Genomic DNA, 25,027 nt, shown 5'->3' on the forward strand with positions numbered 1-25,027 from the left:
GGGTCTGTCACCTTGGTAGGCTCATTCTCCCTTTCAATAAATATCTGTGCAGCACTGCAGCCAGATGGATGCTGCAAAGATTTCTGCGCAGGGGGAGCTCAGAGCAAGTCAACAAATAGTCACAGGGAGGGAGGATTCACCCAAGTATCTATTAATCACCCACCAGGTGTTACCTGGCTCTGCTAGCCTGGGGGAGACAAAGATGGATGAGTCGATGGGATCCAGGCTCTTTCTGGAAAAGCTGACAGCTTGGGAGATCTGCAGGCCACCCAACCATGTGCCCCAGCGAGGGGCAGCTGGGGCCTTGGGAGCCTTGAGGAGGCACCAGGCCCTGACAGGAGATACCTGCTCTTAGATCTAAAGAGTGAGAAGGAGTTTGCCAAGCAAAATGAAGTGTGCAGTCAGGGAATTCAAGTTGTCAGGTTGGCTGAAGCAGGGGTGGTAGAGTCAAGGGTAGAGGGAAGTCATGTCACAGGCCTAGATGCAAACTAAGAGTCCTGCAGGTGCCCTGGCCGGTTTGGCTCAGCGGTTAGAGCGTCAGCCTGCGGTCCAGAGAGACCCGCTAGGGGCGCGTACCTCGGTTGCAGTTTGTCCCCGGCCCTGGTTGGTCATGTGGGTGGCAGCCACTCGATGTGTCCCTTTCACATCGATGTTTCTCTCTTTCTCTCCCATTCTATCTGAACGAAAAATGGAAAAGTGTCCTCAGGAGGATAAAAACAAAACAAACAAACAAAAAAAGAGTCCTGCAGGTGAGAGAGAAGCAGGCAAGTGATACCCTCAGTGTCAGAAGCAAGCTATAAGAGGATCAGCTAAAAGAAAATAAGGCAAGACTGGAGGCAGGAAGGTCAATGACTAGGAAGGAACCATGTGAGAGCTTGACCCATGGTGTGGAGGTAGGCATGAAGAGAGGCGACAAATCTGGAGGATGTCTAGGGCTAACGGATTCAGCAGAACTTAGAGGCTGTACAGAGCGTGGCAGGGTGGGTGGGGAGAAGGAGGAGTCAAGGATGACTGAAGTGCTAGTGGTATGGGCATATTGGTAGGTGGTAGTACCATTTTTACAATGAGGGACATGGAGAGGGTAAATGGTGTGAACACTGTTTGAGGTGCCTGTGATTCACCCAAGTGGAGTGTCCCGTAGGCAGCTGGATATAAGGACCTGGAGCTCGAGCCAGAGATCCGGGGTGAAGAATAAGATGCGGAGTCATCGCTGGCAGGTAAGAAGCGAAGCTGTGGAAGTGAATGAATTTCCTGGGGTGGGCATGTGGAGCAGGTGGAGAGTGATGACAGATGATGGAGAGCAGGTGTGGCAGAGAGCAGCCACCAGGAGCTGAGGAGTGCTGACAGGAGAGCCGGAGGAAGAGGGGAGTGTGGGCCCAGGAGGAGGGAGCCGTTCGCAGTAAGGCTGCACACAAGACACAGCCAGAGACCCACTACACCTCAGACGGAGGGGCACTGGGGACTTGGCTGTGGAGAGCAGGCAGGCTGAAGCCAGATTATGTTTGTTTGATGGAGAGGCAGCAAGTCAGAATGTAGACAAGTCTTTCAAGAAGCATGTCTGAGATGGGAAGGGGAGAGTCAGGGTGGAATCTAGGGGAAGACAGAGCCAACCGAGGCTTGGACATGTTAGGATGCTGAGGGAAAGGAGTTGGTCAAAGCCATGGGAGAGAGAAAGGGATTATCAGAGTGGGGGAAGGGAAGCAGGAGAGGAGCAGGGCACAGCAGTGTGGGCTGGGGGTGGGGGGCAGGGTACTGAGGGAGTAACAGCCACTGAGGACCTGACTTGGGGAACGGTGGAAGGAGTAGAGAGGAGGGGTCAGGTTTCAGGGAGAGTTCAGTGGTAGCACTGACTAGACTTGGAAACCAGGGACAGCCTATGATGACTGGATGAATGTTGGGCACTGGTAAAGGTCCACACTGGGCTGCCCGCAGGGAGGGAGGCATGACCCCAGGTAGGTTCACATCATTCCCGATGGCTCCTGCATTTCCAGGAGGACATGTCCAGGAGGAAACTACCTTCAAAGGTCTGGTGTTCAGGGGAGGTATGAGGACTGGAGATGCAGATTTGAGTCACCACACTAGCAGGTGATGTCTAGAGCCATGGACTGGACATACCTGCTCGGGAGCATGTGTGGGAAATGAGGAGGAAGAGCGAGGGGAAGAGGAGGAGATGGCAGGCCAGAGCCTGGGGAGCACCATCTGGAGAGGTTGAGGGGAAGGCAGAGAAGGAACCTGAAGGGACAGAGGTCCTGGGCGATCCAGAGTGGCCACAGAAGAGAATTTCAGATAACCACCATCATCGCCGGGTAGAGCGGAGAGTTCCATCTGGATCCTATCACTCAGTAGTTCCTAGACTGTGGTTGGCACTCTGCAAACCAAAGACCACAGACTACAGAGAGTTTCCTGGGACATTCTGACCCCAGGTTGTATTGTCTGCATTAAAGACTAGGAGTAGTTCTGGCGTGGCTTTGACCTTGGAGAGAGTGAAGTCTTTCTCGGATGTCCTCCCTGTCTTCCTGTTTCCCCATCTCCCCAGAAAGGAAAGCTGGGACGGTCACTTTCCTGGCTTCCTGTGAGAGCCAGTCCCAGCACTGGGGACCTCTCCACAATGGGTGAAATGTTCCCTTTGCCTGTCTCTGTCCAGGTGGGGCTCATTCTGCTGGCTGAGGAGGACTTCAGTCTGGGATTATGGGGCTTTTCTGAGAGAAGAGAGGGCCTCTCTGCTGCACTGGATTCTGCGTCTGGGCTTCTGGGACTTAGCTCCACTTTACCTAAGGACCCTTTTCTTCATTGTAGTGTTATTATCATTTTCTTTTCCTTTTTTTTGGATTCTTGAGGAGAAAACCCAGAGAACAGGATAGGAAGCATTATTCTGATGATTTCCATATCAACAAATCTCATCTGCTGACTTTTGCTAGTTAGTGATCATGCAAAGAGAGGAGTCTTTGGGAATAACCCTACTCAGTGAGTTGGTATGGATGCCATCAGGTCAGGGGCTGGGAAGGCTGCACTGGCCCGGCTGAGGTCTGAGTACACAGCAGCTTCCACGGATTGGCATCCCAGTCCGAGCTGCCGTAAACCAGCCCCTTTATAACATTGGGGTGGTCCTGACCAGTAGGGCAGGGTAAGAAATGATAAGAAGTTTCAGGAAAGGGGAGGGAGGAAGTAGCCTTTGGGAACTTTGCTTGATGGTTTAGGGTCATGTGTCCCCCAGCCAGGATCCAGACAGAGCACCAGCCTTGCCTGCACAACGGCATTGGTATAATAAAGCTGCTGAGTGAAGGCTCTGGAGGCAGGTGTCCTGAGTTAAAATCCAAGTCCTGCTACTTACAAGCTGTGTGGCCTTGAGGAAGTTGTTCAACGCCTCTGGACCTCAGCTGCTACTTATAGAGATGATAATAAAACCTACCTCAAAGGATGCTATGGTAGGTTACATGATATAATTCTAGTAAAGTGGCTAATGAATATGAGTTGCTTACCTCTCCCCAGTAACTATTCTATATAATAGAGGTCACTGAAAAGACAGTAATAATAATCTGAAAATGATCATTTAATTGATTGAAGCAAAATATTTCCCTATTTCAACATGATAACAGGACATTGGGAAAGCTCACAAATATGCAAACTAGGCCTTGAAGTGGTCCCCCCACCCCACCACCGGAGGGAGTACTGGCTGCGTTCTGATTTTAGGAAGATGCCCTTTGTGTGTAAGAGCTTGGGAGCCTTCCTGGTCCAGCTCTTCCTCTAGCATTATTTATAGGCTTTAGGGCAACTCAGGTAATCTCACTGTAAAACTTCCTTCATCTGTAAAACTAACATTCCATGACTTGAGTTTTCCCATGAGCTCAGAAAAGAGATGGCAATAATACTTCATTTACTATTTAGATGTAAAAACAAAAGTCCCACCTCCATGCCCCAACATGATCCCCTCTCCAAAACCAGGAAACGCAGACCACTGTGAATGGAAACACATTCTCCCACCAGAGATCGCTGCTTCTGTTGATTTGAGAGCGACAGGAAAGGAGAGAGAGGGGGAAACATCGATGTAAAGGAGAAACATCAGTCAGTTGCCTCCCACACGTATGTTCCCTGACCCGGAATGGAAGCATTTTCTGGTGTTTGGGATGATGCTCCAACTGACTGAGCAACCAGGCCAGGGCTTTGAGGGTATTTCTGTTGCATAGGACAAGACGTGGCTGGAGGAAGGAGTACGGTCCTCCATTGCCTGATGATCAGAACCGGGTTTAGCACAGCTCACTACAAGACCTTTCATTTGGGAAGGATTTTCTTTTTCTTTCCATGTTAGACAAACTGAAGAGAAAGAGAGGCTTGTCTGAAACAATAATTACTAGACTTTTTCTGGCACTTTCTAAAAAATGACTACTTTCATATTCTGTGGCTCATACAAGATCACCAAAAAGAGTTTGGTATTTGAAATAATCCTGTTGAGCTTAAACATCAAGATGAATTAGGAGCTCCAACAAGTTCCCCACAAAGAAGCTAAGAAAGAGACTGGTCTGGGCCGGCCGGGGGAGCTAGCGTTTGCAGCCTGGCTAACTCTAAGCCTTCCTTTCGTCTTCCTCCAGGGTTCCTGATGATGTTGGGCACCAGTTGGACGACATGTCAAAATAATTTGCAGAGGGCACTTGCCTCTCTCACCTGCCGCCATGTAGTGAATTAGAGAGCTCTAACCTTCAGTTCCCTGAGACTTTCTAGGGAGAAAGAAGGGTCAGTTTTGGCATGATAGCCAATTTAAAAGAGTACATGAGCCCTGGCCGATTTGGCTCAGTGGTAAGAGCATTGGCCCAAGGACCAATGAGTCATGGGTTCGATTCCAGTCAAGGGCACGTACCTTGGCTACAGTTCATCCCCGGCCCTGGTCAGGGTCGTGCAGGAGGCAACCAGTCAATGTGGCTCTATCACATCAATGTTTCTCTCTTTCTCCCTCCCTTCCTCCCTTCCTCCCACTCTATCTGATGACAAATAAAAAGTATCCTTGGGTGAAGGAAAATGAAATGAAATGAAATGAAATAAAATGAAATGAAATAGTACATGAATTACATTTTGAGAAATTTTCCGTTCCTTTTTGTTGTTGTTGTTTTTAATCCTCACTCGAGGATATTTTTTACCCATTGATTTTAGAGAGAGTGGAAGGGACAGAGGGAGCAGAGAGAGACAAAGAGAGAAACATCAATGCGAGAGAGACATCAATTGGTTGCCTCCCTCAAGCACCCCAACCGGGGCTGGAAAATTGAAACTGCAACCCAGGTACGTGCCCTTGACCAGGCCAACCCTCTAACCACTGAGCAACACCAGCCAGGGCAAATTTTTCATTCTTTATACAATACGCAGGACTTAGAACAGTACTTTACACACAGTAATTATTCATCTACCTAATAAATGCAAGAAACATCCCTGCTTACTAACATTAAGAGGTGACTCCAGTACCATTTAGGGAATTCGGTACCTTTTGGTTTTCTAAGGATTTTCCATAATCTTGCCACTCAAAATGTGATCTGCAAAACAGCAGCGTTGGCACCGCCAACCCCTACTCGAACCCCCTGGCACTGAGCCAGACTCTACATTTTAAGATCACCCGTCACTTGTGTGCATATCAAAGGTTGAGAAGCACAGGCCTACAGGGTTATGTTAAATAGCTAAAGCTCAGATGAACTTCAGCTAGGATTCAATTCATGTAACACTTTTCAAGAGATATAATCATTGACAAAAAAGAAATACACCTGAAAATGTATGTGTACCAGTGGCATGGCCACACTGGAAATCTCTGCTCACCTAGCCAGTCATTGGGCATTAAGTATCTTCCACACAATGAATGGAAGAAGGAAATTGTGTTCAGTCTGGGTCACCTTCAATTCTCCCCTTTCAAATCCTGTAAAGGAGACCTGGGTGACCCACAGGTTTGTAACAGCAAGAACCTAACCTGCATCTTCAGGCTCCATAGTGGATGGAGACAGAACAACTGTCACTGCTCTAACATGGCAGTAAGTCCCCCGTGTGTACTTTCCTCAATGACTTGCTATTTTCACAACTTCTCCAAATGCTGGCTTTCTCAATCAGGTCTTGCCAAATGCTACTACTTGTTGTTTAGAACCCAAATTTATTTTCCTGGGAAATTGATTTTTCACAGAAGAGTTCCATTGATTTGGCTCAGATAAAATATCTCGAAAGAGGAGAATCCAGAGGCAATTTTGTGGTGGCTTCGATGGCCTGACCTCAAGTACTTGTGTGAAGCAATGCCCACAGTAGGGAACCTACCAGATGATGGTCGGCTGGACAAGCAAAGCTTACCCATGCCTTTAATCTGCTTCTGTCAAGTCTTCTTGCAAAGGTCTCTGAGAAACAGACATCACCCAGGGGCAATGCATTCACAGGGCCAGTAAACCCCACGGCTCATTTGTCCAGCTCTTCTCTGCTTCTTTATTCTCATCACTGGCACTGCCCAAGGTTGGACACCAACGCAGCCAGTTTTGTCGGGCTCCCCTTCCTGCCCTGCCCCCTGTGATCAGTCACCAAGACCCTGCAGTGCTCTTTCCAAATCTCTCCTAGATGTTTCTACTCCCCCACACTATCTCACCTCTCAGCCCCCAACCAGTCTCCTTGACATCACCTCCCACCCCTACCCTTACCCCAGCCAGCCATCTTTCCCAACACTGCCTGTCTTATTTTCCACAAACATCACTTCTACCAAAACACCGCTCTCCTAGGACATTCCCAATGCCTTCTGTTGTTTATCAGAGAAAATCCACACTGCTCTGCCTGTTTGGATTTAGAAAATAACTTTTCTCCCATAGTTAAAAAAAGGAGCGATACAGGAACATTGTACAAAGCTTGGAAAACACTGAAAAGGTTAGATAAGAGAATAAAAATGTTTCGTCCATAATCCCTATATCAAAAGATACTTTCCATGTATTGCCCTCCTATTGCACCTGGTCTCTGGGTCCTCTACAGAATTTCTCCTTTCGACCCAGTGTCAGGCCTGGCTCCTGCAGGGCTGTGCCTCTTCCCCGTCCTCACACACAGCCCACACAGCCCGTTTCTGCTTGCCCTGTGCAGAGCACTCCTCCTTGTCTCTACTGACATGTATACTATTCTCCCTTCAAGACCAGCTTTGCTACTGAGATGCTGTGTGTCCTCAGGTAAATGCCTTCACCCTTCTGGGCTGCTGTTTTTCCAGGGATTCCACAGTATTCCATAGAAGGCTCTCCTTTTTGATGTCTAACATTTCTAGACTTTAGCCTTTGGGTCTGTCATTACAGTTTGTATCTGTGCTTCTTTGATAGCCCTTGATAACTTAGCATGGAGCCCAGTTAACATTTAGGGATTGATTAATTGACTGGCTGTCTGTGTTTTGAAAGTTCTGGCCTAAATCCCTTCAGGTCCAATTCCTACCTGTTCCAGTGGATTGGTCCCGGGAAGACAGAGACTAGCACTGCTTTAGGCTGCTCCACCATTCACTTTGGACTAGCCTGTGGCCCTCTGGTCAGTCAAAGGGGCCTTAAACAACACTGGTCCTGGCTCCCCTCCCCAGCTTCCCTGGCTGGGGCACTCAGTCCCAGCAGGAAGAAGCCAGTTTCTCAGGAGCTGGGTGCTCCTAACATCACCTCCTGATTCTCTGACTGTCTCCCATGCTAGGTGAAAAGAAAGCCCTCACTCCCTCAGCTCCAGGGCTGTGCTGGCATCAGAGAGAAGAGAAGAGATGGGAGGCTGAAGCTGCCTTTCTAGCTGGGGCAGCCATTCTAGGAGCCCTGTCAAATGTGCCTGAGAAGTTCTCTTATGCTGACACCACCCTGCCTCACCCAACGTCACCCTGGACATTTACATCCATGGACTAGAAGGCAACGTGTGCTGGCTGAAGAGCTTGTGAGGTTGTTATTGGCAAGACAACGAGAACTCGGTTCTCGTCTTCTTGAAGGGAAGATTTTAAGCAAGAGGCAAAATACAGCAAAGCACGTAAGAATTAACTGGCTGCAGCAAAAACACACTTAGGACAGTGAAACGAGGAAGAGCACAGAAGAAGCAACAGGAGAGCCTGGGCTGGGCTGCCTTGGCTCACTGGGCAGTCAGAGAAAGGGGGCCTTGAGGAGAGGTTCGGGGGTTAGCCTGGGATGAGCTGCCACTGCCCACTGCTTCCCTGCTGAAAAGTCTTGTGGAGGCCCTTAGAGTTTAGGGGATACATGACTGTGGGGGAGGAGAGGGAGAAGGAAATGCCAGGGGCTGTTCCTCTAGGGGAGAGCCCACCGGGTCCTTTGTGTTAGGGTATTTATTGTTCTCAAACCTTAGGGGACATCTCAGAGGAGGGTCTCAGTTGAATATTCATCAGCTTTCCAGGTGTGCTCTTTCAGGGTCATGTTCTCCACTGATTGGTCGGCATCAGGCAGGGGGTCACTAGTCAATGTGGCTGGTCCTGAGGCAGCCAAGGTGTTACGTCTCTGGTTTTGCTGGTTTTCTGGGCCTAGAGCTGAAATAAAGCTGAGGCCTAGATGTTATCTTTAAGGAGGAAAAGATGTGCTAGGGAGGAAAGGTTACCCTGGGGGTAAGGTTCTTGTTTTCTCAGTTTTGCCCCTTTCTCAGTACCCAGGACTTTTCACCCTGGTGCCCTTCTGACCCAGCCCATTGTCCTTGTTCTGCTCATGTCTGTCTAACTGCCTATAACAAGATGAGAGCCACAGAGTTTTGACTGCTGCTTTTAACATTTGGAACATGCTCCTTCTCCAGACCAGCACCTTCACCTTGGAATGAGTGAAAGGCCAAAGTTAACCCTCATACAACTGCTCCGTGATACCCACCTCGACTTCCCGGGACCCTCCACTACCCACCCCATCCCCCAGCAGTCAGGCTCTGGGCCCATCCAAGGGGACAGGGCTCAAGGGTGCACCTGTCAGCACCAGCTAGCTGCAACCGCCCCCCCCCCCCCCCAGCCTTTCTAAGTAAGCATTTTCTTTCTGAAGCTTAGCTTCTATCCAGGGGGCTCCTGCTAATTCACCAGGTCATAAATGGGGTAAATGATATGATGAGAGGAGGTACATAAAGGGACTGGGATTGTGTTTCTAAAGACAGCAAAAGCAGGAATGAGCCTCTGAGGGTTCCCCCGCTGAGACTGTCTGGGAAAGGCTATGAGCCAGCGAGCGAGCCCGGGGCAGCAGTCAGAAGAGGAAAGCAGATACGTACATGCATTTGTCCAGGCAGAATATGAGCCTATTACAGAGCAATTATAGCTTACCAACGGCAGGGACTATCCTAAGCACTTTCCATGCCTTAAGTGATTTCATCCTTAAAATGATATGTGGGCTGGGTATTGTTATTTTTTCTGTGTTACAGATGAGGAAGCAAGGCCCGGAGAGGTGAAAGAACTTGCCAGGGCAGTGACAAAGCTAGTAAGCAGGAGTCAGCATTTGCACAGAGCCAGCTGGGTACCCGCTCTACTGAGTTCACTGCACTATCACCCTCTCCTGAGTGGCGTGGTTGCACGTTTTGAGAGCCCTGGAACCTCCTCTCCCTTGCACAGATGCTCATTCGGCAACCACGGCAAGTCCCCAGCGGCCCTCTGGTGAGAGAGGCAGCCTTGCTGAGAGAGTGCCGCACGTGGCCATGCCCCTCCTGCCCCACGCAGGAAGGGACCTGAGCGGCTGGAGCACCATTAGCTAGGTTTACTAAGTGGATCAGCTCGAATTATTCAGCAATCTTCAACAACCTTGCCGGAGGCCATCCAGCCTACAAAAGGAGTGCCCTGTAGGGACTGCAAGGTGAACCCAGGGAGCCATGCTTCCCAGGCACCGGGGGCGGCTATCAGCCAAGTGATGCTGCTGCCCCTGCAGCCTGACTTTCAGCCTCTTCCAAGTCACCCTGTTGCAGTGCCCTCCTCTGATGAAGTCTCTAGAATTTGAGTTAAATAAAAATTCACACAGCTAGTATGGGCATGAGGGGAACTGCTTTCTTGAATTTCTGGGGAGCGCATCCCCGTGTGTGGGTGGACACCTGAGGGAGCCTGCAACGCTGACATGAGCTCCCTGTGGCCTCCGACCGTCCACAGGGAACTTTCCCCAGCTGCACCCCAATTTACCAGTATGTGTTTTTTAGGCTCCAGGTGCTAATGTACAGTTTCTGTTCATGTGAGATTCTTCAACATACCGAGGCAGTCGCTGGCAAATCCCACCCTTCCATCTTAGTTACCTGGACTCCTCTGCAGTCATCTGCACCTCAGCAGGGCCTCTGTGTGACTCTTTGGTTGGCAAGATGGAGCATTTTCTTCCCTAATATATTTCACACTGGGGATGGACCAATATACACTGAGCCATAACTATCTCTTAGAGCACCATGGAAATAGAGTAGTCCCATCCACGGGGGATACGTTTCAAGACCTGAAACCAGGGATAGTACCAAACCCTATATACACTGTTTTTTTGTTTTGTTTTTTATAAATGCCTACAATAAAGTTTAACTTACAAATTAGGCACGGTAAGCGATTAACAACAATAACTAATAATAATAAAATATTATGATATGATATAATAAAAGTTATGTAAATATGCATTCTCACTCTCAAAGTATCTTATTGTAGTGTACTCACCATTTTTATGATACTGTGAGATGGTAAAATACCTTATTTAGTTGAAAACTTTCACCTTTCACATGATGAAAGCCCTGTGTGGCTTCTCCTCGGCACATCCGAATTGCAAGCACCGCCGCTCTTGCACTCTGGGGCAGTTATAAAGTAAAATAAGGGTCGCTTGAACACAAACACAGCGATACAGCAACAGTCAATCTGATAACCAAGCTACTGTGTGACCACCCCGTGGGTAGTGTGTAGCGTGTGGACAAGCTGGACACAGAGAAGACTCATGACATCCCCGGTGGGACGAAGCAGGAGGGCACGAGATTTCATCACACTACTCAGAACAGCACACAGTTTAGACCTTAAGAATTATTTATTTCTGGAAATTTCTATTTAATATTTTCAGGCTGTGGTTGACTGCAGGTCATGGAAACTGCGGAAAGTGAAACCGGGGAGGCGGGGGGACTACCATACGTAAAATGATAAATGAAAGGCATTGTTTGGTGCTTGGCACAGACAGGCCCACATGTGACAACACTTTGGCAAGACACGTTAAAAAAACACCTTTTCTTTTATTCTCACTTAATTACTGGTCAACCATTATCTATGCCTGAGAATTCGTCAAACTTATAGCATGGTCATCTAAGTTAACACTTAATACAACAAAATTCCAGGGCAATAAAAGAATTAAAACAAACCACGGGGTGCGTAGAAAAGCTTTGCCTAGTAGTGTGCACATTTTTAAAGTCACAGTCAGACGAGAGTCTGAGTTTATGCTATCGCTCTGTGTCATTTAAAAGAATACTCCGACACCGTATGGACCACCGTGTGCTCCAGGGGCTGCGTCTGGACTGACTGTAGACACTTAGGAACCCACGCTGCAAGCCTGGCAGCGGTTTGCAGGCTGCAGTTCTCAAGGTGAGGCCGTCATTCTCGGGACCGAGACAGTCTGGTGGGGCAAGCAGGCACATAGACAATGAAACAAGTGCCTGATACATTGCTCTATGCAAAAGGAACTCCAAAGGGAAGTACCCAACCACACAGCAGGGGCAGGGGTAGGGGAGGGTAGAAAGACTGGCTGGGGGTCAGGATTCTTCCCAGAAGAAGTGATTCATCATCTGGTAGAGAGGGGAGCCAAGTCAGCAAGGTAGACTGCAACTCATCAAACCAGAAACCGGAGACAGACTGCTGGTCTGGGTTTCTGGTTCTCATTAGTGCTTTATACAGTTCCCGAGACACAAGAGCCCAAAAGAATTGCTCTCTGTGTGTCCATTCGTAATGGCCAAGGAAAATGCCATTCTGATTATTCTATTTAGGATCAATCTTTCTTTCTCCCCCTCTCCATTGTATAGAAATCTACTAAATATCCTAAAGGTTGATTTTTGGTCCTTCTCAAAAATAGACACAAGTCTTCTCTGTGGGCGCTTTCTAAAGTCAATAAGCCCTGGAGCAGACCCCCAGGCCCCGTGGACTCTCTTTCATCAGCAATTCAGGGCATGTTTCGGTGCCACACAAACACAATTCAGGCGCCTTCCAAACTTTCTAGTGCTTACAGTTTAAAGGAGAAAAGGAGGAGCACCAATGTGTGTGTGTGTGTGTGTGTGTGTGTGTGTGTGTGTGTGTGTGTGTGATGTGCAAACAGCAGACTGTATCTGTGTGTCCACATCCAGTAAGTGTAAATCCTATGGAGCCCCTGAGACAGATGTGACCGAGTGCTGCCAAGTTGGGAGAGGCACAGAGCTCAAGGCTGAGCTTATAAAGCCTTGGCTTGGTGATTAAAGTCTAACACAATATGCAACTTCAAAAGCATGTTTGTTTAGATACAAAGTTTATCCAAGACCCCATAAATAAGACATTGGCCTCTTTTCATAGCGTATGTGACAGTCATGGCCTTTTTAAATGTTGGCTCCTATGCTTATACTGGGGACCGGAGCTGATCACTCCAAACCAGTAAATTAATAAATAAAGCAGCAGAAAGGAAGACTGCAGGGTCATGAGGCCTGGCTTTCATGCCTCTTCTTTTTTTCTAACTGTTTCCAGATGTGGAGGGTTGGCACAGTGTCAGCTCGGTGACAATAACTAATGAAAGTCCTTCCTCCCCAGCTAACAGCAGGCAGCTACCGGTCCCAGCAGGACAACCTGTTTGTGTTTTCATTTCAGAGGACTCACTTGGCTGGAAGCATGGCCCTTGTTGGGTGTTTATCTGGCATAGGCCATGGAGTTTATTACAGCCAAATGCAAGAACTTCAGTGTAGGGTGTCTCCTGAAAAAGGCTTGGGACACCGCATACCTCTACTGGTAGTCCTAAACAGTGGAGAAAGATGGGGGCTGGATTTGGGGTCCAACATCCCATCACTAAGGCAGTGGTACACATTTGGTCACATATAGCCCGGGACCCTGTCCTTACCACTGATCAAATGTTTCCTTTATAGTCCCCGAGAGGAGAGGCGAGAAATGGTTTGCTCCTGACTCCAGGGTGCTTAGGATCTGAAATGGAGTGCACATGGCAAAACAAAACCAGAGGGGCTGGGGCCAGATATCTACCAGAAAAGCCATCCTGGGAAACACACACATTAAAGGACTCATGAAGGGCAGCTGGGCCTTTTTTCAGTAGCGAAAAGAGGTGCTCCTAGACATTGGCAGGCTCTGGCATGGTTCACATGGTCAGTGTCCATGTGTGGGGAACTTTGCTGTCAGCTCAGACCTCGGTCAGTGTACCAGTCAGTCTGTCAGTGGCCCAAGGCCTCACATCCTGCTTCAGTTCTCATGACTTTTGGGAAAGTTTCCCTTGTCTGCTGATTTTTATTTACTGGCCAACATGCTCATCACAACCACAGGGAACATCAATGCTGAATTTTTAGGACTGGAGACATAAGTTAGTTTGACATATATGTGTTCTTCCCCAGCAGATAGATAGGGAGTACATGTGCCTGGGCGGCGGTGTCCCTGACTACCGGGGAGTCAACAGTAAGAATGAGTTTCATTGCTTTCTAGAACACAAGCAGCACTTACTTGTGGATTTCCAGGAAAATCTGCAATTGGGAATGCTCCAAAAGAGCCCAGAAAGGATTTGCTTTCATGCCTCAAAAGATATATCTGATCTCAGTTGGTTTTGATTTGTCGATGGCCAGAACTTGTTTCCCTGAGTCATTTGCAGGAGTTCATTTTGTGGACTCGAACAGAAAACCCCAAAGGGTGTGAGGGAGAGAAGGGAGCTTGCGGCTGGCCAAAGCCACTTTGGGGAAATAAGAAAAGCTGAGTCTGTCTGCTGGTGACAGGGCCTGCCACGCCAGGGACTGAGCAAGAGTGTAAATGGACAGTCCTGCTCTCCCACCCCTGCAGCTGCCTCTGTGCCCTTCCCTAGTCTCAGATGGGAAAGGCAGGCTGAGGCAAGCCACGCGACTCATCCATCCCACAGGCCCACGGCCCCAGCCCCAGCCCCAGGGGCCACTGGGTGTGCACACCTCTTGCAGATGAAATGTTCCTACATAATCCTAATTTTGGAACAATGCATGAAAACATATTTCAAAGCATGGTTTCCTAGGGCTTGGTGTCTTAGGGGCCAACAGATAGGGTTCTGTAGCCCATTTCCTGGCTAGACAGTTCCATGCAGTACCACCCAACCCAGGGATGGATGAAATGAGCTCCCGAGTTCTAGGAGGCCTTCTTTTCCAGTAAGTTCAACACCCAGTGAGCACATATTAAAGGGTCAGCTGTGGATGTTGCCCAGCTGGGCAAATATAGAGGTAAACACAAATGATGTAGAAGAGTCTTTGCGTTTTCCAGAAGCATATCATCATCTGGAGGGCCAACAAAAGGCAAGAAATAACTCAAGAGTGGGAAATCGTCATCTCTGTGGCCGAGTTTACTAAGATCTTGTCTGCTCCGGACCCAGCGTGCTCTTTCTCATCTTCAGGCCAATGACACACTGCTCCTGCTGGGTGCTGTCCACTTGTCCATTTGATTTTAGTTCAGGAAGCCTTTCTCCAGGAAGCCTTCCCTTCCTGATGACCTTTCTCTGGGCTTGCACTGGCCCCTATTTTTCTACTACTGTGGCATCTGTCAGGTTGTAACTGGTGACATGTAGCCTGCACATTTGGGGAGGGCAGGGAAATGCCTGCCTCATTCACTCCCCTATTCCCAGCATTCATTAATTCACTCATTCACTCATTCATTCATTCATTGACTTACAGATGGAGTAGCTGGCATGAGCCAATCAGATGATCAAAGAAGAGAATGTCGTTGTGAGGCTTTATTACTGGAGGAGGCATGTTACAGGTGCATAGTGAGGTCTCCTTTGAAGAAGTCTGAAAAGGGAAGACAGTGGGAGGTACGGAACCACCCCCAGGAGATGTCTGGGCTTCCACCGGCATATATCTGGGGGTCATTAATAAGTGGGAAGGTTGCTCACATTTGAGGAGCTCCTGCCACAGGCCAAGATGGCTTTCCAGATGTCAACCATGTTAATAATATCTGCCATTCACCCAGAGCTGGCTGCAGGCCAGGACACTTCTCCGGCTCTCTCATTTGATCTCTCAACAACCCTGCGGAGTAGAGGTGGTTGTCCCTGTCTTTACAGATGATGAACTGAACCTCAGCGAAGGTGGGACTGGGCCAAGACCACATTGTCACTGAGCCAAATTTTAAAGTTGATATTTAAAGATTTTTATCATATGTTTACATAACTACTGAAGATGCAACAGTACTGTATTTTGAATATGCACATTACATTATATTTTTTTCAAAATATTGGAACAATAGATTTAGTTCTTGCAATTTACAGAAAATGTCTGCTATATATCAACTCTATCTCTTACCAGCCATGTGACCTTGGGCAAGTTACTTAACCTCTGATATGTCAATGTTCTCTATAAATTAGAAACGATAATAACACCTACTTACAGGGCTGTTGGGAAGACTACATTAGTTAATTCATAGAAATTGTTTAGAATAGGAACTAGTTCATATTGTTATTTCTGGTCAGAAAAGTATGATTTCATTTTTTAATTCAAATAAATATATTACTATCTGCCCTCCCAACAACCATGTCTCTTGTGAATTCTAATTCTAGCGGAGACAGTTGAGGCCCTGTGCTCTATAAACCAAGCTACACCTTTATTGCTTCTTGCTGGGATCACAGGAGTCTGCATTTTCCAGCTTTCCTTTGCTAGGTATCCTGAGGACTTTGTTCTGGCACAATGCCCCATGGTAAGCCAGATGAGAGGGAAGTCTTGCTTTTGCAAAGTTGGGACAGGGGAGGTGGGCCAGGCCAGCCAGCATAGAGGAGAGTACTGTCAGGCAGAGTTGCTGTAGGAAAGCTGAGAAAACTGGTTCTGGTAAAAACTGTGCATGCCCAAACCCCTGGAAGGTCTTTCTGTAGCCCCAGAGGTATGCGTACTTCAATTTAAAGTTCCCATTTGTCCTTGAAGGTCAGTGACCACTAGTGCCCTCTCTCAGCAGGAGCCCAGCATCCTAGAGCATACCAAATAAAAAAGGTAAAAGGTGTTCTGGATTCCCCCTCCCCCACCCCCAAGACAGGTCACATTGCAGGCAGGTGCTCCTCTGACATGCCATGGCCAAGTCCTATAGACCCTTGCTACTCAAAGAGTGGCCCATGGACCACAGTCACTGGCATGGCCTCTAGAACAGGCCCCACCCACTGAGTCAGTATCTACTACAAACAGTGGTTCCGAACTTTGGCAGCATCTTGGAATTTGTGATCACAGGGAGCTTTTCACAAATCCTGATGCTTGGACCACACCTCAGACCCATAAAACCAGAACCTTGGTCCTGTGGTCGTCTAAGCAGCAGTTTTTAAGCCCCCACAGTGATTCCCATGTGTGGCCAGTGCTGAGAGTCATGGCTGCAGGCGCATCTACAGTAGTGCATCAGTCCCTCTGTCCCCTGCTCACTGCAGCATGCTCTTCTCTTTACCTGGGCTCCTAGGGTGGCCACAGTACTTCCCTACCCTAAGCAGACCCCACAGCCTGGCCCTGACTATTCTTCCCAGCCTTTTCTCCAAACATTCCCCCAACCACATGTCTTGGCACACACACACACACAGCCACCCTGCTCCTTCCTCAGGCAGAGGGCTGGACCAGGACAATTCCAGAGCCTGGAAAATTCAGGCAGAGCTTGAGAGCCCTTGCGGTGCTGCAGACCATCTCCACCAATCCAGGGAGTAAGCTTGCATGCCTATGTGTTTTATTAAATTAAAGCTATTTTAAATTACTACTCTAAAAGGAGTGGGCAAAATCCACATGGGGCGATTTTCTTTGGTTTCAGCAACATAAGATTTGTCTGGAAATAACACATTTTCTATCATGTGTAGCAATATTAATACAGAACTTCAAATGTGGGGCCCCACCCTTCTAAATAACAACTTTACTCTGTGGTGGCACAAGATAGGGTTATTAGCACAGCCAGCAGGACCCCGACCTCCGCACTTCAAAGGAAACGTTCTCCAGTCGGGCTTTCCAGCTCACTCTGGCAGCCGGAGCCTGACCTCAGTTCAAACCCAAGATAAATGTTCCTTTAATGCAGAGACAGGCATGAGCATTTGGGCTTGGACTCTTCTGCTTTCCCTTCATGATATAGAAATCATTTACTACTTTTCTCTTATCAAATTTAGGCATATTTAATGTCTAGCAACAGGATATATGGAGGAGGACTCCCCTCACCATCACTGCCACCCATGTGCCTTCCTCCCAGGGACCCAGACCCCTAACTGCTCCTTTAGTGCAGGTGGCCTCCTCATCTCCACTGTCTGCCCTTACCAGGCATTTACTTTTATTTTAATTGAGATATAACTGACATATAGCATTGTATTTTGGTCTATAATATAATGATTTGCTGTGGAGAGTAAAAAGACTACCATAATGAATTTAGTTAACATCCATCACCACACATGGTTACAAATGTTTTTTTCTTGTGATGAGAACTTTTAGGATATACTCCCACCCTGGCTGGCATGGATCAGTAGTTAGAGCGTTGGCCTGTGCACTGGAGGGTTGTGGGTTTGATTCTCGGTCAAGGGCACATACCTGGGTTGCAGGTTCCATCTCAAGTCCTGATCAGGGTCATGCAGGAGGCAACAAATCAATGTGTCTATCTCTCACACAGCAGTGTTTCTCTCTTTCTCTCCCTTCTTCTCTCCTCCTTCTACTGTCTCTAAAACTCAATGGAAAATATCCTCAGGTGAGGATTAACCAAAAAAAAAAAAATCTACTCCCTTAGCAACTTACAAATATGCAACACAGTATCATTAACTATAGTCACTATGCTGAACATTACATCCCCAAGACTTATTTATTTTAGAACTGAAGTTTGTACTTTTTGACCTCCTTCACCTATTTTAGCCCCTGCCCCATGTAGTATTTGTCTTTCTCTGTCTTATTTCACTTAGCCTTATGCCCTCAAGTTCTATCCATGTTGTTGCAAATGATAGGATTCCTTTCTTTTTTTCTGAATAATATTTCACTGTGTATACATGTATACACAAGACATTTTCTTTATTCATATACTGATGGACACTTAGGTTGTTTCCATGTCTTGGCTATTGTAAATGATGCTGTGGTGAACATGGGGGTGCCGACATCTTTTGGAGTGAGAGTTGGTATCCACTCCCTCTGTGGCTCTGCCAGCCCACAGACAGGGTTCTGATAAGTATCAGTATGGGTCACATTCAAAGTTCATTTTTTCCTCTGAGATCAGAAGTTATACTGACAAGGTTATATTACAGGTGTACGGCAGGATTTATAAAAGAGTCAGCAATTTTTTGCATTATCATCTTAGCCCCAAACCATAGCTCTCACGTGAGATTTTAGAAATTGTTGCTTTGTTAGTATGTAGAACTTAAGAGGAAGGATACTTAACAGAGATAGAAACTAGACAGTCTCTCTCTGTCTCTCACCTGGACAAGCGATGTTAAGGCGGCGAGCACCCCACAGGACCCCAGGTTAGAGCAGGGCAAATGTGTATGACATGTTTAAAGAATCTCTTGACTGTGAGGATTGGAATAGGTTGCAGAAGCTGCTGGGAGTTGTCCTAAGGAAACTTTTAAGAACATACAGCCACCTATTACACTTGGCTGAGGACGGGCACTGCAGAGCAGGGAGGGATGGGAAAGGAGCCAATGGAGGCTGCTTCTGGGCCTTAGTGACACGTGCCGCCTGCCTCTGGCCAGGGCCAGGGGAAGCTGCCGTCCTTCTCCAACTTTCATGTAAGTGCCTGTGCCTCCGCAGATGCTCCAGCACGCTGTACAACTGCCACTCTGAGTGAGGCCTCCCTCTCACAGAAACTTCAGCCCAGGGGAGAGAAACGTGGGCTTTCTGGGCCCAACACCAGGAAAATTTAGTTTGCACATGCCTGTGTGATTCATATCACCACAGATAACACAGTTGTCAAAGACCCAAAGTCTGAGCTGCTCCTTGTTTCCAAAGATTCTTTCAGAGAGTGCCACCTCAAAGGCACTTGGAGATTTATACTTTGAGTTCAAATTTTATGATGAGAACTGCAAATTTTTATTGGGAAAAGCATGAATTAGACACTTATAGTAAGAAGAGGAAATGGCTTACCAACTATCAGCACTAATTCTTGAGATTCTGTTTAATTACACAATATTCTACTTCCTCTTCCTCAACTAACATGAACAAGCAATTGTCTGAAATACCAAATATACGAAACCACAGCAAATACGAAGAAATCCTAAACTGTGTGTGTGCTCTTTGTGTACCAAGACAAGCAGACAGCATTATAGAAAGAAGAGACTAAATAAGAGAGAGTCCTTCCCCTCCCAAGTTCCTTGGAGAGTCTAGGAAACCATTTTTGAAGTTTATTTCTGATTTTCAAAACCACAGGCTGATAACATTAAAGAGCTTTTAAGTCTTTGGCTACAACCACCCAGAGTAAATTGCTCCCTTATTAACCGAGGGAGAATAATGATCGAGTCAAAGATCCTCTCTTGTACCTCAGTCGTGGTTTGTTTCAAATGCGTCTGCTCAGCCCACGTTCCATGCTCGCACATATGTGAACACTCAGACACGGGGCAAGTTTCCTGCTGGGGCTGTCACTGTGCGGTGCTTCTCAACTTAGAAAGAGATTTAGAAGATTCTCAACGAGAAAATATTTCAAAGCTTAGAACAAATCCTCTTATTGTACTCCCCACTACTTTATGTCTCTTATCACAAGGTTAGATTAGGTAATACTCTGGCTGTTTTCCCAAACACCCAGACATACTTCGTGCGAAGTGTGAGTCATGGCGGCGCGGCGTGCAGACGTTGGGACCGTCTCCTTGGAGGGAAGAATGAATGGCAGTCTTAAGTTATTAGTGTTGATGGATTGGGAACTAGACATTTATCCAAGTGAAGAAAAACAAAATAGGAAAATGTTGCCTGCCAACTTTAAATAAAAAGAGCTAATTGTCTTATGTGAGTTGTGTCAACGAAGGTGTCTGGGACCGTGGCAGTGCCTGGAAAGAGCTGATGTTAGAGGTGAGCTCCATCACGAAGGAAATATTTAGACTGGAGAGTAAACTGTGGACTTCTGAGAGTTTCATGGGAAAAAAAAATCGCTCTCTCTCCTCCCTGCAATGTTGTTTTCTGTGCGTTGGAGTTTTACGATGGCAATTTCAAAAGACAATGAAGTCAGTTATTTCCTGAAATGTCGATTTTAATCCAAACACTATTTAACATGTGTGCAACAACACAAAAATGATTAATGGATTTTGTATCTAGAGCCTTTGCCTTTTGACATCCCCATTGGAGGAGAGTTTCATTTCTGCCAGACCGCTTATTGAAATTTCTGTGGTTTTGAATCAAGATATCAGACAGAGGAAAACAGAACCACAGAGCAGGAGGAAAGAAGAAAAGGAGTCTTGCTTGGTCTGCCTCAGTGCTGTCCAATACTGAGCTACACATGTAATTTCATATTAAAAAGGTAAAAAGAAACAGGTAAAATCAATATTAAATATATATTTTAACTCAATATATTTAAAACATTATTATTTCAACATGTAATCCATATAAAAATTATTAGTTTACATTTTTTTATACAAAGTCTTCAAAAATCCAGTGTGTATTTTACATGTAAAGCATGCCTCAATTCAGTAGCCACATTTCAACTGCTTAACAGTCACATATGAACACTGTGAACAGCACAAATTTAGATAACAAATGGTTGGGGAGCCCTGACCGGCTTGGCTTAGCGGTTAGAGCATTGGCCCATGGACCAAAGGGTCACAGGTTCGATTCCCAGTCAAGGGCACATACCTGGGTTGCAGGTTTGATCCCCGGCCTTAGTTGGGATCCTGCAGGAGGCAAGCAATCAATGTATCTCTCTCACATCGACGTTTCTCTCTCTCTCTCTCTCCTTCCCTCCCTTCCACTCTATCTGATGATAAATGCAAAAATATCCTCAGGTGAGGATTAATAAATAAATAAATGCATTAATTAATTAATTGCTGAGGGAGGGGAGTGGAAATCAAGAAGAAAAACCATACAGGTTGTGGGTTTAGGAGTTGGGACAAGGTTAAGGATTTTGAAGAGACATGATGGAACAGGTGTGAACTGTCAGGCAAGTGTACAGAACTCCTGTGAAGAATGTACTTATGTCCCTTTCAGAAATTTCAAGTAGTAAAAATAAAATATTTGAGTTACCTTAAAATTAATTTGGGTAGACAAACTGTGTTTCTTGAAACTGGACAACTTGGTCCTGGCTATATAAGGGTTACAAATGCAACATAGATAGAGGAAAAACAGACTGAAGTGTAGGGTAGAAAGATTATCATGATTGTGCCCAGTCGGCTCAGTGGCTGAACGTCAACCCATGTACCAAGAGGTCACTGGTTTGACCCATGCACCAAGAGGTTGCCGGTTTGATTCCCAGTCAGGGTACATGCCTGGGTTGTGGGCCTGATTCCCAGTGGGGGCATGCAGGAGGTGTCCAGTCAATGTTCTCTCTCATTGCTGTTTCTATCTCTCTCTCCCTCTCCCTTCTTCTCTCTCTAATATCAATAGAGGGGAAAAAAGAAAGAAAGAAAGAAAGAAAGAAAGAAAGAAAGAAAGAAAGAAAGAAAGAAAGAAAGAAAGAAAGAAAGAAAGAAAGAAAGAAAGATGATTATGGTTGTGGGCAGAGGCCAGAGCTATATTATCATCTAGATCTGCATAAGGAATGCCTGTCACTGGTGTGGGTCACAAACAACCCAGAAGAGCACTAAATTAGCACATCAATCAGATGCAAGACAGGGTATCTATTGGAATGGCCCACTGGTGTTATGGAACAGTGGTCTTGAAACCCTTGGAGGAGACAGGCATGGCCATGTGACACAGATCCTGACATGTGGTGGAGTGAGGGGTGGGTACCTGGTGCAGCAGCACCAGAATAGGATGAAGGATGCCTACCACCAACCTGCAGCACAGTCAGACACGGACAGGAGAAACAGACATACCAGCCTTCACATGCAGCTCAAGCCCAAGAGTCAGGGTAGCCCAGAGGTCTGAACTCATCCTATGTCAGATGGGAATAAAAGTCTTCCCAAATCAGCATGCTGATATCATTTTGCTGGCCCAATCTCATGAGATACTGTGAAAGAAATACCATGTTGCCCTGTGAGAGTGATCTACTCACCAGACCATCCTCCTGGAACTGGGGTCTGTCATAGGGTCCCAGAACAAATTCGTAGATGTGGGTCCTGTAGTTCCTTAGAGCATCTGGTCAACCTGCACGGGGGCAAGTACATCAGAGAGTGCCCCACATGGAGGTGATGAGAACCAGAGTTCACGTAGATGGAACTGATGGCTTCAGCTGGTCCCCAATATCAGAGGGGACTTAGAAAATTTCAAGGAAGTGCCCTGACCAAGTGGCTTAGTCAGTTGAAGTGTTGTCCCATACACCAAAAGGTTTTGGGTTCAGTTCCTGGGTTCAGTTCCTGGTCAGGGCACACACCTAGGTTGAGGGTTCAATCCTTGGACAGAGTAGCAACCAATCAGTGTTCCTCTCTCTCTCCTTCCTCCCTCCCTCCCTTTCTCTGTCTCTCAAATCAATAAACATCCTCAGGTGAAGATTAAAAAAATTTGTTTCAAAGAAGTTACTCCAAAGCATGGGGTCCCTGAGGCATGGGGCCCAGGACAGAAAGCCTCCTTTGTGGGCCTAAGGCCACGTGGGAGAAAGTAAGAGAAAATAAAGTCAATACAAAGAGAGAAACAGAATAGGGAAACCAAGTGACAGATACAGTCTTGCTGACATTAAGTCCTTGAGACCAGTTCAACCCTGCAATGACCAGTTTTGGCAATCAGGAAATTTTCTTTCTGAACTTAGCTAGATTACATGGTGTCTCTGCCACCTGCAACTCTTTTGTTTTTTTTTGTTTTTTTTTATCCTCACCCGAGGACATTTTTCCATTTTTTGTACAGATAGAGTGGGAGGGAGAGAGAGGAAGAGACAGAGAGAGAGAAACATCGATGTGAAAGGGACACATCGAGTGGCTGCCACCGCACGACCAACCAGGGCCGGGGACAAACTGCAACCGAAGTACGTGCCCTTAGCGGGAACCGAACCCGGGTCTCTCTGGACCGCAGGCCGACGCTCTAACCGCTGAGCCAAACCGGCCAGGGCTCTGCCACCTGCATCTAAAAGAGGCCTGGCCAATGCCAAACTGTTCGGTGCTTTCAAGACCAAAGTCATGGTTTCTGCCACACTCCCAGTCCCAAGACCAAAGACACCCCTCTCTTATACAGGTCTGAACATGTACCGGAGGTGCTGAGCAAGCAAGTTTGTAGCAAAAGTGCAGCAAAAGTCATATCCCTCCCTAGGCAGAAAACATGAGTGTGAAGGGTCATCCCCATAGAAGGATGAGACACTGGATTTATCATGAGGTCTTTTCAAAATACCTCCATGAAGAAATGTGTCTTGGCCTCCTCCACTCAGCTCCAAGCACCTGGGTTGGTTCACAATGCAGTTAGAGTACTGTGTGATCTGGCTCCAGCCTACTTGCTTCTTTCTCATGCCATCTACTCCCTACTCCCACTCTGTGCTCTTCAGCCTTTCCAGATGGCTTCCTCTTTCTTTCTCCCTCTCTCTTTTTTTTTTAATTGATTTTTTTAGAGAGAGAGGAAAGGAGAGAGACAAAAACATTGATGTGAGAGAGAAACATCGATCAGCTGCCTCCTGCACGTGCCCCAGGCATGTGCCCTGACTGGGAATCGAACTGGGACCTCTCAGTCTGTGGCATGATGCTCAATCCACTGAGCCACACTGGCCAGGCGTGCTTTCTGTTTTCTTTAACATGCCAAGTTTAGCTCTGCCTCAGGGCTTTGGCACTACCTGTCTCCTTCACCTGGAATGCTCTTTCCTCTGTCTCACTTATCTTTGACCTCAGATCTCAGTTTAAGAGAGACAGGTCTTCCCTGAGCTCAACCACTCTCTATCATCCTATTTTCATTCCTTTAACGACAACTGCTATTTGATTTGTTTTGTTGGTTGTTTATTATCTGTCTCCCATTATATTTAAACTCCTTGTGAGTAGGAATCTTATTTGTCTTGTCAATTGCCACATCCTCAGTATCTAAAAGAATACCTGGTGGCGCTTGCACAGTCGTTTCCGAGGCGGTGTGGGGTGGAGGAGCGCTCCAAATGGGTTGCAGTTGCAGCCCAGCCCCCATCCCCGAGAGGCGATGTAGGCGGTCCTAGTCCACTTCCTGGGAGAGAGAGTGCCGGCGCTGAGAAAGGTCCCCTTCCAAAGCAGCCCCTCTTGTCACGCACAGAAGACACTCCAGATCCCCAGACCACACAGATCCACGTCTCCTTCCCCTTTCAACTGCAAGAAAGAAGGGGGTGGAGGTGGGGGGAGAAAGAAACAAAGAGCAAAGAACATCAGATTACTGAGGAAGACTTAGGGCAAAACACAGAAAGAAATAGAAATGACGAAGGAAATGGGATTTGCCTCCTTTCACTCCAGGAAAGGAAAAGGGTTGGATGGCTCTGTAAATGCCTGTGCCATACATGTCTCAGATGAGGAAGTACTGGCAGTACATGAATCCAAAAGGTGGATTCAACAGACCTTGGATTTCATTGCGTGAGAATTGAAAAGTTGAAAAATGAGTCCCCACCCCCTCACCTTGATCAGAAGAGTGGATTTTGTATTTTGTATTTCATATGCAACAAAAGAGGATCACAGTCCTTCCTCCTTGTAAAGTAAGAAAATTTTATCTATGATGTGTGCAGTTCACTTACCCTGCCTCAAAAAAACCCAAATGTTAATATTACATATTTTCTTTTGGGAAATATCACTGGGGGCAATCATCAACCCCATTTATTCCTGTGGAAGATATGTTTTCTTCTTGGATGCTCATTAGGACTTTTTAAAACACATAAAAGTAATTTGGATGTAGGTTTCTCAAATAAAGCAATATTTCTGGGGGGGAAAGCACATAGCAGGTGCTCATTAAATATCAATGA

The sequence above is a fragment of the Molossus molossus genome, unplaced genomic scaffold (genome assembly GCF_014108415.1).
Source record: "Molossus molossus isolate mMolMol1 unplaced genomic scaffold, mMolMol1.p scaffold_m16_p_4, whole genome shotgun sequence".
NCBI classification, from domain to species: domain Eukaryota; kingdom Metazoa; phylum Chordata; class Mammalia; order Chiroptera; family Molossidae; genus Molossus; species Molossus molossus.